Below are 12,721 nucleotides of genomic sequence, written 5' to 3'. Positions count from 1 at the left end.
GGATGGAGTTAAGAGGTATATGAGGGAGGGGGGGGTGAGTTGGGGGGAGGGGAGTCAAATGGTGGGTGACAGAGTGACTTGGAGGCGTTTTGTCTGCAGCCACCCTTTGCGGGATTAGGGCGTCGGACTATAGATAGATAGATAGATTGTTTGCAGATGATACTGTGTTGTTGATGAAGACGAAGGGGAGCTGCAAGGCTAGGTGGATGAGTTTGGGAGAGTGTGTAAGAAACGGATGCTAAAGGTGAATGTAGGGAAGAGTAAAGTGATGGTCTTTGAGAGAGATGAAGTCAGTGAATGGACAGCGAGGTTGGATGGTGAGGAATTGGAAAATGTGAGTACGTTTAAGTACTTGGGTAGTGTGATGAGTAAGGATGGAGGTTTGGAGGGTGAAGTGTGAAAGGGTACAGCAGGGAAGAAAGGTTGCTGGTTCTTTGAAAGCAGTGATAAGAAACAGGGAAGTGAGCATGGAAGTGAAAAAGTTACTACATGACAGTATTGTGATGCCAACTCTAACGTACAGAAGTGAAGCTTGGACGTTGTTGGAAGGACACAAGTCAAGAGTGAAAGCAGTGGAAATGAGTTATTTAAGAGGAGCCTGTGGAGTCACATGGAGAGACAGGCTGACGAATGAGGATATAAAGGAGCGTTGTGGTGTGGATGTGGATGTGATAGGAAGCGTTAGGAGGAATACACTGAGGTGGTTTGGTCATATGGAGAGTGAGAGACTGATAAGGAGAGGGTATGTGAGTGAGGTGGAAGGGGGAGAGGGAATGAGAGGTCAAGGATGAGATGGAGGGATGGAGTGGAGAGGTATATGAGAGGGGAGGGGGTGAGCTGGGGGCAGGGCAGTGAAATGGTTGTGGACAGGGCAAGATGGAGGGGATTTGTTTGTGGTTACCCCTTACAGGATTAAGGCGTATGTAAATAGATAGAATGTTTTTCAGAAATTTTGATGATGGTCATTTTTGTTGGAAACTTTTATGCTGGTCATTTTTATCAGAAATGCCTTATTTTGCCATTTACAACCCCTGTTTCCCCTGTTGTGACGAAAAACAAACATATCTGACGAAAATGACCATCAGTTATCCATTGAAAAACATAGGAATCTTTCATATGAACCTTTTCTCCACACAAAAATGAACTAGCAGCAGTTACTTAACTGGGCGGGGGGCGGGGGGGCTGTGCATAACTCAATAAAGTGAAACTATAACCCCCCAAATTGCCCAACTCAAAATATATTCAAGAAAACCATGAAATTATATGTATATATTTTTTTCACGTTAACTCACCATCATAAAAATTCAAAACACATGGATATCAACCACATGAACTGTCCCCCCACCTGCACCAAGGAAGGGGTGAATTATCATTCGTTTTGTTTCATTTATAAATGCCCCAACACGCATACACCAGCCTTGGTCACCTAATGACACCTCCCACACTGCCCAACCTCTGCCAGCCTCCCTATTCTGTGCCTCATCCCTGAAGCCACACACTATGACCTCGTCCCATGTCTTTTTCAGTCTGCCTGTCTCAACCTAATCCCCAGTTTCCACACTTGTCACTTTCAGCATCCAGTTGTCATGCATCCTCTCCACATGCCCAAACCATCTTAACACTGTTCCCAGCCAGTGACGCACCGATGCCTCATTTATTGGCCAACCAATTCTGGGCCAGTGTTGCGACGGCACGTCTTTTTTTTTTTTTTTTTTTTCTCTCGATACTTCATGGCTCAAATACATGGCACAACAATTTGGTGAACACAGCAGACATGCACAAGTACTTTATTGGAAAGTTACACAAGGCTGGCCCGGTGTAGTGTTAATCTACCTCTCCTTATCACAAGCCATCTCAGTCTACCCCTCCTCTGCACAAACCATCTCAATCTACCCCTCCTCTGCACAAACCATCTCAGTCTACCTCTCCTCTGCACAAACCATCTCAGTCTACCCCTCCTCTGCACAAACCATCTCAATCTACCCCTCCTCTTCACAAACCATCTCAATCTACCCCTCCTCTGCACAAACCATCTCAGTCTACCCCTCCTCTGCACAAACCATCTGTCTACCCCTCCTCTGCACAAACCATCTCAATCTACCCCTCCTCTTCACAAACCATCTCAATCTACCTCTCCTCATCACAACACCAGTGCGCTCCAGTCCCATCCTACCTCTCAAGTCTTCCATCATAAACCCAGCCCCCCCTGGACTTGCACTCAAGGATGCACTGCACGTCAACCTAACTATTGTCATTTCTGTACATTTGAGCCTGCGAATATCCTCTTCCTATGCTGCCCAGGTCTCACCACCATACAGCATTACACTCCTGACACATGCCACACACGTCTCACTTTCTGCACACTATCTATCTATCTGTAGCCCAACGCCCTAATCCTGCAAAGGGTGGCCACAGACAAAACACCTCCAAGTCTCTCTGTCACCCGCCATTTGACTGCCCTCCCCCCAGCTCATTCTTCCCTCCCTCATATACGGTACCTCTCAACTCCATCCCTCCACCTCATCCTCAGTCTACCCTTCTCTCTCTCTCCCTCCACCTCACCTACATACACCCTCTTAGTCGGTCTGTCATTCTCCATTCTCTCCACATGTCCAAACCACCTCAGTGTATTTCTCCTAATCTTCTTAACCACATCCACATCCACCCCACAACGTTCTTTCACTTCTTCATTCGTCAACCTGTCCCTCCATGTCACTCCACATGTTCCTCTCAAGTAACTCATTTCCACTGCTCTCACTCTTGACTTGTTCCCCTCTTGCGAGGTGCACGCCTCGCTTCCATACGTCAGGGTACGGATCACAATACTATCATGCAGTGACTTCTTAACTTCCATACTCACCTCCCTATTTCTCATCACTGCTTTCAGTGTACCAACAACCTTCCTTCCCTGCTGTACCCTTTCACGCACTTCATCCACCAACGTTCCATCCTTACTCATCACACTACCCAAGTACTTGAATGCATTTCATCTATCCATCCATTGCCAGACGCCTTAATCCCATAAGGGATGACCACAAACAAATCGCGTCCATGTTGCCCTGCTCCCAACTCACACTGCCCTCTCTCATATACCTCTCCACTCCATCCCTCCATTTCATCTTTGGTCTCCCCCTCCCTCCCTTCCCCTCCACCTCACTCACATACACTTTCCTAGTCAGTCTCTCGCTCTCCATCCTCTCCATGTAGTCCAAAAAATATTGCAGGTGGAAAATACACAAATCGTGGTAAGTTTCTCGTCTCTGGCCATATTTGAATTAGTGTTGTGTTATGGCTTCCCTTTTTTTTGTTCATGTGATTCATTTTACCAGAATTTTAAACAATGAACCTCACACTTTTTTTTTTTTTTTTAATTTTTGGTTTAGGTTAAAGAATTTCATGTTTTGATTTTTTTTTTTTAATGATAATATTTTGGCAGTGACATACAGTAGAGTCAGTACCTAATTTAACGAACTCCGATGTAGCTACAATTTTTTTCCCAGTATTTTTGCCGTGTAAAACAGGAAATATCCCATAATTGAGGATAATTCTGTTTTTGGCAACCATTTTTAGTGGTAGGTGGTGGCGACCATCATCCACTCACTTGGTGTAGTGCTGCCTACTTCTTCCTTAGCCTTTATCATTCTTTTTCTGTGCCTGCCCTCCTCTCTTCCTATTTCTCCCATCTTTCCTGTCACTTCTTATTGCTCTTCTTTCCTTTACAGATGGCTTTACATTGAGTGGCAAGCCAAATGGCTTCCTGTAAGCCAGGAAGCCATTTACAGCGCTGGGTGGTAACCATATAACTAAACCATACGTGCTCTGTACGTGTCAACAAGTGGGTTGGTGGAGGGTTAGTGCCCCTCCCCGTAAAACAACTAACTCAAAGACAAATGGCCACCCCTTATGGAATTATGGCGTCTGGCAATAGATAGATAGAGTGAAATTCTGTACACAGTAAAGCATTCATAGGGATGTTAATTATGGGTTCAGACAGCTGTGTGTAGCAGTGAGAGTCAGCATAGTTTGCTGGGTTTGGGTGCACATTCTCAGCAACTCGGCCACACCGTTGGTTTCAAGGATTTAGCAGAAAATAGCTCGAAATACCGGAAAATTTTCCATTATACTGAGCCTTGGTTATGGAACTCAATTTAGTGGAAAATTTGAGATAACAGAATGGGGGTTGGCTGAATTAGTTTGTTAAAATACAATCTACTGTATTTTGGTGTTTTTTACGCCTTCCCGTGGCGGAAAAGAATAATCCAACAAAAATGACAATTAAAAATAGATTGAAAAGCATGAAGGATGGGAGGAAGACTGGTGTGTGCTGGTAGATATGAAAAACTGATGATACAAGGAGGGAAGGATGGAATGAAGGAGGGATGGCTGGATGCAGGTGCAAGGAAGGAAGGAGGGAGGGATGCAAGGAAGGAAGGCGGATACTGTTATATGCGCATCCTTTGTACAAGAAACCAGTTATACGAGAAGGGAAGGATGGGTGGAAGGAAAGAAGGAGGAAAGAAAGGAAGGAAGGATGGATACAAATGCAAGGAAGGAAGGAAGTGGGTTCTGTTATATGAACATCCGCCATACAAGAGACCAGTGGTGCGAGAAGGGAAGGATGGGTGGAAGGAAGGATGAAGGGAAGGAAGGAAGGAAGGAAGGCAGGCAGGTTCTGTTATACAGACATCCACTATACAAGAAACAATGATATAAGATTTTTTTTTAAATAATAGAACAGAGGAAGGAGAAACAAATGAATGAAAAAAAATAATAATCCATACACCAGATTACTGGTGTCCTCCATTCATAAAATATCTGTAACAGTTAGACTTGAACAGCTGTAGGTTGAAGTTTGGGGGGAAACAACTCTGGGGAAATGAGTTCCAGAGAGATGCAGTTCAGAGAATAAAAGATTTCTGATAGGCAGAAGTTCTGCAATATGGCTGAGTGACATTCCAGTCATGAGCGCTACCAGATGCCCGTGTAGCACGAGGGAAGGCATGGAGAGGTGGCACAATGGACGCAACTTCGTCTGAGCATTTGCCATAAAAGTATCTGTAAAATAATGCAAGGGAGGCAACATTCCTTCTTACCTGTAGGGGAGGTAGTTTATTTGTAATGGCAGGGTTATTAATAATTCCAACAGCTTTGTTCTGAATTTTGTCAAGTTGCCTTAGTGCAACCTTCCCACATCCACTCCACAAGGGTGAGCAATATTCAAGCTGAGAATGGCAATTAAGACTCAAATTTGGTGATGCCAGCAGGGTCAGGTATCCTAACCTTATTTTTACCATAAGTTATATACAGTAATCTCTCATTTATCTGGATGTGAAGTATCCGGACCTGTTCATGATTCGGGTACTGGGCCTTGGCTCTATTAAACCATTATCTGAATTTACTTGCTATTATCCGGACGTAAAAGTCCCCGAGAACTTCGGCCGGCCAGCCAATGTGTTCAAACATTTGGTATTGTGGCCGCTGGGCTCCAGCTGCAAGAGGGATGTAGGCTGTAACCCACAACCAGAGCTAAAATGTCCATCCACCCCTGTAGTGAATGGTCAAAGTCGCATTCTGGTCCCATCACTCCCTAAGAACTTCTATTACCCAAGTAATACCGACCACAACCCACAAGCGGTGTCAAAATGTCTGTACGCATCCCCACTGAATGTCCAATGTCGCACAGCCTTTTGGATTAGACTTTTCCAACTGTCACCGCGCGTCTAACAGAGACCACAAGCCACAAGTCAGGTGAAAGCACCCGTCCTTGTCCACACTGAACGTTCAAACTCACCCATTCACAGGGAGTTGTGTTTCCCAACGGCTAATGCACTTGTAAGACAAATCACAAGCCACAAGGCCGGTGAAAGCGCCATCTTCCTCTTGACAGAAGGGTGAAAATCCTACCCACGCCTTGCTTCTCCCCCCCTCCTGTCCCTCCTCCATACCCTCCCGTGCTCCCTGCCTTGCTAGCCAGGCATCCCAGCTCCCCCTTCACTCCCTCAGTCCCTCCCCTCCTTCGCACTGGAAGCACTGACCCGTGACATTTTAAAATTTTTGGCAGTTTATTTGAATACTACTGGTTGTATCAGAATTTTGTGAAATCCACAAGAAAGCTCATGAAATTCTGCAGCTAGACTTATGCTTAACTCATGGAAGGTGCAGCCAAAATTTTGCACTTGGATGGTGGGAAGTTATTTGAAGGTAAGCTGGATGGTGGGAAGTTATTTGAAGATAAGTTTTACTCTTGAACACCATTTATTCTCACAGCAGTTTTGTTATTTTACTCATTGTAAGTGTTTTTATTAGCTAATCATACAGTATAAACACCAGCATAGCTAATCATATAGTATAAACACCAGCAAAGATGATGGTATATCATTCATACCAATATAACCAAATTCTGGTGGCATATTTGGCCATGGAATTTTTGTGTGTGCCCTGGGAGCAGCAATCACAAAAATAACTGATTTTCCAACCGTCTTCAGTTTTTTTGTTGGTTTTTGTTGTTTGTGCATTGTGTAGCATTACTTTGGATATTGATATGTGTTTTGATGTCTCACTGTGGCAGAATGACCTGAAAACTGTGCCAAAATTAGGAGGGGTACTGTACATACAGTAGTGTATAGCTAGGGGGTTGGGGGGTTCTCAGTTTTTTTTTTTTTTTTTTCATGCTTTTCTTGGTGTTACAAATTATTTTTGATATTCCTGTGTGTGTTTTGTCTAAATATGGCTGAATGACAGGAAAACACTGGCAAATTAAGCCTAGGTACTGCACAAATAGGTTAGGTATAGGTTGAAGGTTGGGTATATGTAGGGTCTTGGTATAGTAGGGGGAATATTGGTCATTATTTGGACATTACCACTATCCTGACACACCTTTGGCTCTGTTACGTCGGATAATTGACGGATTACTTTACTCCATTATGCCAGTTTTCACCGTCCTATGCTTCACTCCGTTACAGTATACCAGTTTTCACCCTCTTGTTTTTCACTCCATTATATTCACGGAAGAGATAAGCGCAGCGTGTGAGGCGGTTTGTGGAGTGAGGAGGAGATGCAAGGGTGTGCAAGGGACAGCATGGTGGAATGATGAGGTGAAACGAGCTGTGGAACAAAAGAAGAAGGCTTATGGTGAATGGTTGGCGAGTAGAGGTAGGGGAGAAGATGAGAGAGAGAAGAGAGAGGTATATGTGAGCAGGAGAAGGGAGGTTAAGAGACTGGTGAAGGAGAGTAAGAAGAAAGTGGATGAAGAGTTTGGGAGGAATCTGAGTGTGATATGGAGGGAGAGTAAGAAATTGTTTTGGAAGGAGGTAAAGAAAGTAAGGCAGTGTGAAAGGGGAAATAGTAGGGGAGTGAAAGATAGGAATAATAGATTGTTGGTGGAGAAGAGAGAGAAATTGAGGAGATGGAAGGAGCACTTTGAGGATTTGTTGAATGTAGAGAGTGAGAGCAGTGTGAGTATAAGTGGTTGGGGAATGGCTGGGAGAAGAAGAGATGAGAGGAGGGAGGAAGAGATCAGTAGGTCGGAAGTAGTGGAAGCGATGAAGAAGATTAAGCTGGGAAAGGCCCCAGGAATTGATGGAGTGTGTGGTGAAATGCTTAGGTAAGGGGATGAGATTATTGTGGAGTGGATATGGAAGTTGTGTAGATTGGCATGGGAAGAGGGAAGGGTTCCAGAGGACTGGAAATCAGGTATAATTGTTCCTCTGTACAAAGGAAAAGGGGAGAGAGAAGTATGTGGTAACCATAGGGGTATTTGCCTTCTTAGTGTGACTGGTAAAATATATGGTAGAATACTCATTGATAGGGTTGGGCATATGACAGAGGAGCTAGTTGGAGAAGAACAAGGGGGATTTAGGAAGGGAAAAGGGTGTGTAGATCAGATATTTGTTCTAAGATGTTTAGTGGAGAGGTATCTAGAGAAAGGAAGGAAAGTGTATGCTGCCTTCATGGACTTGGAGAAAGCTTATGACAGAATAGATAGGCAAGGTATGTGGAAGGTATTAAGAATATATGGAGTGGAGGGGAAATTGTTGAGTGCTGTGAAGAGTATGTACGAGGGAGCTAGGGCTACGGTGCGAGTGGATGGTGAGCTGAGTGAGTTCTTTGATCTCAATGTGGGACTGAAACAAGGGTGTGTGATGTCTCCATGGCTGTTTAATATATATATGGATGGGGTTGTAAAGGAGGTGCAAGGTAGGGCAGTGGATGTGGGGGTGGCCCTAATGAATGAGGGTGAGATTTGGAAGCTTCCATTGTTGCTGTTTGCTGATGATACAGTATTGTTGAGTGAAGATGAATGGGAGTTGCAAGGTTTGGTGAATGAATTTGGGACAGTGTGTAGGAGGAGGAAGCTGAAAGTTAATGTAAACAAAAGTAAAGTTATGGTGTTTGAGAGGAATGAAGTCACAGAGTGTGCAGTGAGGTTGGATGGTGAGGATATGGAGAATGTGAGTGCATTCAAGTACTTGGGTAGTGTGATGAGTAAGGATGGAACTTTGGGGGATGAAGTACGTGAAAGGGTACAGCAAGGAAGAAAGGTTGTTGGTACACTGAAAGCAGTGATGAGAAATAGGGAGGTGAGTATGGAAGTTAAGAAGTCACTGCATGATGGTATTGTGATCCCTACCCTGACGTATGGAAGCGAGGCGTGGACCTTGCAAGAGGGGAACAAGTCAAGAGTGAGAGGAGTGGAAATGAGTTACTTGAGAGGAGCATGTGGAGGGACAGGTTGACGAATGAAGAAGTGAAGGAACGTTGTGGGGTAGATGTGGATGTGGTTGAAAAGATTAGGAGAAATACACTGAGGTGGTTTGGACATGTGGAGAGAATGGAGAATGAAAGACTGACTAAGAGGGTGTATGTAGGTGAGGTGGTGGGAGGGAGAGGGAGGGGTAGACCGAGGATGAGGTGGAGGGATGGAGTTGAGAGGTATATGAGGGAGGGGGGGGTGAGTTGGGGGGAGGGGAGTCAAATGGTGGGTGACAGAGTGACTTGGAGGCGTTTTGTCTGCGGCCACCCTTTGCGGGATTAGGGCGTCGGGCTATAGATAGATAGATAGATACCAGTTTTCACCATCTTGTTTTTCACTCCATTATACCAGTTTTCTATCGATCTATCTATTGCCAGACGCCTCAATCCCGTTTGGGGTGGCCACAAACAAATCGCCTCCAAGTCGCCCTGTCCCCCGCCATTTCACTGCCCTGCTCCCAACTCACACCCCCCTCTCTCATATACCTCTCCACCCCATCCCTCCATCTCATCCTCGGCCTCCCCCTCCCTCTTCCCCCCTCCACCTCACTCACACACATTCTCTTCGTCAGTCTTTCACCCTCCATCCTCTCCACATGGCCAAACCACCTCAGTGTGTTCCTCATAACGCTTCCTATCACATCCACATCCACACCACAACGCTCCTTTATATCCTCATTCGTCAGCCTGTCTCTCCATGTGACTCCACAGGCTCCTCTTAAATATCTCATTTCCACTGCTCTCACTCTTGACTTGTGTCCTTCCAACAACGTCCAAGCTTCACTTCCGTACGTTAGAGTTGATATCACAATACTGTCATGTAGTAACTTTTTCACTTCCATGCTCACTTCCCTGTTTCTTATCACTGCTTTCAAAGAACCAGCAACCTTTCTTCCCTGCTGTACCCTTTCAAGCACTTCACCCTCCAAACCTCCATCCTTACTCATCACACTACCCAAGTACTTAAACGTACTCACATTTTCCAAATCCGCACCATCTAACCTCGCTTTCCATTCACTGACTTCACCACTCTCAAAGACCATCACTTTACTCTTCCCTACATTCACCTTTAGATTCCGTTTCTTACCCACTCACCCAAACTCATCCACCAAGCCTTGCAGCTCCCCTTCGTCTTCACTCAACAACACAGTATCATCTGCAAAGAACAGTACAGGGAGTTTCCAAACACTATCCTCTCTCACCATGGCCACTCCAAAATCCACTACCCTACCTTGTACCTCTTTTATTACCCCGTCCATGTACAGATTGAACAACCATGGAGACATGACACATCCCTGTTTCAACCCAACCTTCAAAGAGAAAAATTCACTTAGCTCACCATCCACACGCACTGCAGCCTTCGCACCATCGTACATACTCTTCACAGCATTCAACAACTTCCCATCTACTCCATATATTCTTAACACTTTCCACAATCCTTGTCTATCCACCCTGTCATATGCTTTCTCCAAATCCATGAAAGCCGCATACAACTTCTTTCTCTTCTCTAGAAACTTTTCCACTAAAGATCTAAGAATGAATATCTGATCTACACAACCTCTTGCCTTCCTAAAGCCTCCCTGTTCTTCTCCAACTACCAGTTTTCACTACCCTGTTTTTCACTCCATTATACCAGTTTTCACTACCCTGTTTTTCACTCCATTATACCAGTTTTCACTACCCTGTTTTTCACTCCATTATACCAGTTTTCACTACCCTGTTTTTCACTCCATTATACCAGTTTTCACTACCCTGTTTTTCACTCCATTATACCAGTTTTCACTACTCTGTTTTTCACTCCATTATACCAGTTTTCACTACCCTGTTTTTCACTCATACCAGCTTTTGCTCTGGTATTTTCATTGTGTTATACCAGTTTTCACTCCATCATACCAGTTTTGCCATCCAACAATCCTCCATTAACATATCCCATTGGTATAATACGACACAGCTGTAAAATTTAGATCTATTTATCTGTCTATTGCCAGATGCCATAATCCCATAAGGGGTGGCCATTTGACTTTGAGTTATTTGTTTTACAGGGAGAGGCACTAACCCTCCACCAACCCACTTGTTGACACGTAGGGAGCACATATGGTTTGGTGATATGGTTACCACCCAGTGTTGTAAATGGTTTCTTGGCTTACAGGAAACCATTTGACTTGTCACTCAATGTAAAGCCACCTGTAAAGGAAAGAAAAGCAATAAGAAGTGACAGGAAAGATGGGAGAAATAGGAAGAGAGGAGGGCAGGCACAGAAAAAAAAAAAAAAAAGATAAAGGCTGAGGAAGAAGTAGGCAACACTACATCAAGTGAGTGGATAATATGGATATGTTATACAAAAACAGTCAGTATTTTCAGTAAAGGAAAAAAAAGGCTTCTGGCCTTTGGTTCCTTCTTTCTTGAAAAAAATGTAAGTGGATGAAAGAGTACTTGAATAGCTGGCTTTCTTGGTTGTTAAGGAAGCTCCCTAACACTTCTTCCTTATTGATTTATTTTTGGATATGGCTGGCTAATATAATTTTGTATGTTATTTGTGCAATATGGTGAAATTTGAATAATTTATGTAGCACAGAAGAGGATGGCAAGATGGAATAAGCAAAATAAATCAGTTGGGAAGAGGTGTTAAGGAGCTGTATGCAGAGTTTGGTGATATTAGAATGATTTAAGTAAAAAGGAAGAGGATGGCAAGATGTAATAAGCAAAATAAATCATTTAGGAAAATGTGTTAGGGAGCTTTATGCAGAGTATGGTGAAACTGGAATGATTTAAGTAACACAGAAGACGGCAAAGTGTAATAAGCAAAATAAATCACTTAGGAAAATGTGTTAGGGAGCTTTATGCAGAAACAACCACAGAAGGGGCCAGTAAGGTGTAGTAAGCAAAATAAATTACTTGAGAAAAGGTGTTAGGGAGCATCCTTAACCATATCAGGGCAGAAAGGATGATGGTTTATTCCCTTTACTACAGATCCAATAATGGCAGTGTGAGCTGGAGAATGTGACAAGGATACCGGTAGCGCGTAAATTGGAGGACAAGATGAGATTATTCCAGGAGAAGGCTTCGAGGATAAGACGAGGATATTCCAGGAGAAGACTTTGAGGATGAGACAAGGATATTCCAGGAGAAGACTTTGTAATGAGAGAGCAGGGCCAGATACTTCACTGAGTTGGTACCACTGCCTCCCTATATACCTGGTACACTGGGCATCAGGTATTATAAACTGTACTGCATGTGTGTTGGTGGTAGCTGCTGCTGACTATCATCCACTCACTTGATGTACTGCAACCTCTTTTTTCCTTCACCTTTATCAGTATTTTTCTGTCTGTCCTCCTCTCTTCGTGTTTCTCACATCATCTGCTCACTTGATGTAGTGCTGCCTACTTCTTCCTTCACCTTTATCAGTCTTTTTCTGTCTGTCCTCCTCTCTTCCGGTTTCTCACATCATCCACTCACTTGATTTAGTGCTGACTACTTCCTTCTCTATCGTTATCATTCTTTTTCTGTGTCTGTCCTCCTTTCTTCCTATTTCTCACCATCATTCACTCACTTGATGTAGTGCTGCCTACTTCTTCACTTTTATCATTCTTTTTCTGTGTCTGTCCTCCTCTCCTTGTATTTTTCACCATCATCCACTCACTTGATGTAGTGTTGCCTACCTCTTCCTTCACCTTTATCATTCATTTTCTGTCTCTGTCCTCCTCTCTTCCTATTTCTCCCATTTTTCTTGTCCCTGTTATTACTCTTTCCTTTTCAGGTGGCTTTACATTGAGTGACAAGCCTAATGGTTCCTGTAAGCCAGGAAACCATTTACAACACTGGGTGGTAACCATATAACCAAACCATATGTGTTCCTTATGTGTCAACAAGTGGGTTGATGGAGGGTTAGTGCCCCTCCCCATAAAACAACTAACTTAAAGACAAACGGCCACCCCTTACCCGATTATGGCGTCTGGCGATAGACAGATAG

The sequence above is a fragment of the Coenobita brevimanus genome, chromosome 74, assembly GCF_032717465.1.
Source record: "Coenobita brevimanus isolate Jiangsu-jjx chromosome 74, ASM3271746v2, whole genome shotgun sequence".
NCBI lineage: Eukaryota > Metazoa > Arthropoda > Malacostraca > Decapoda > Coenobitidae > Coenobita > Coenobita brevimanus.
Note: the sequence above shows the minus strand (reverse complement) of the source record.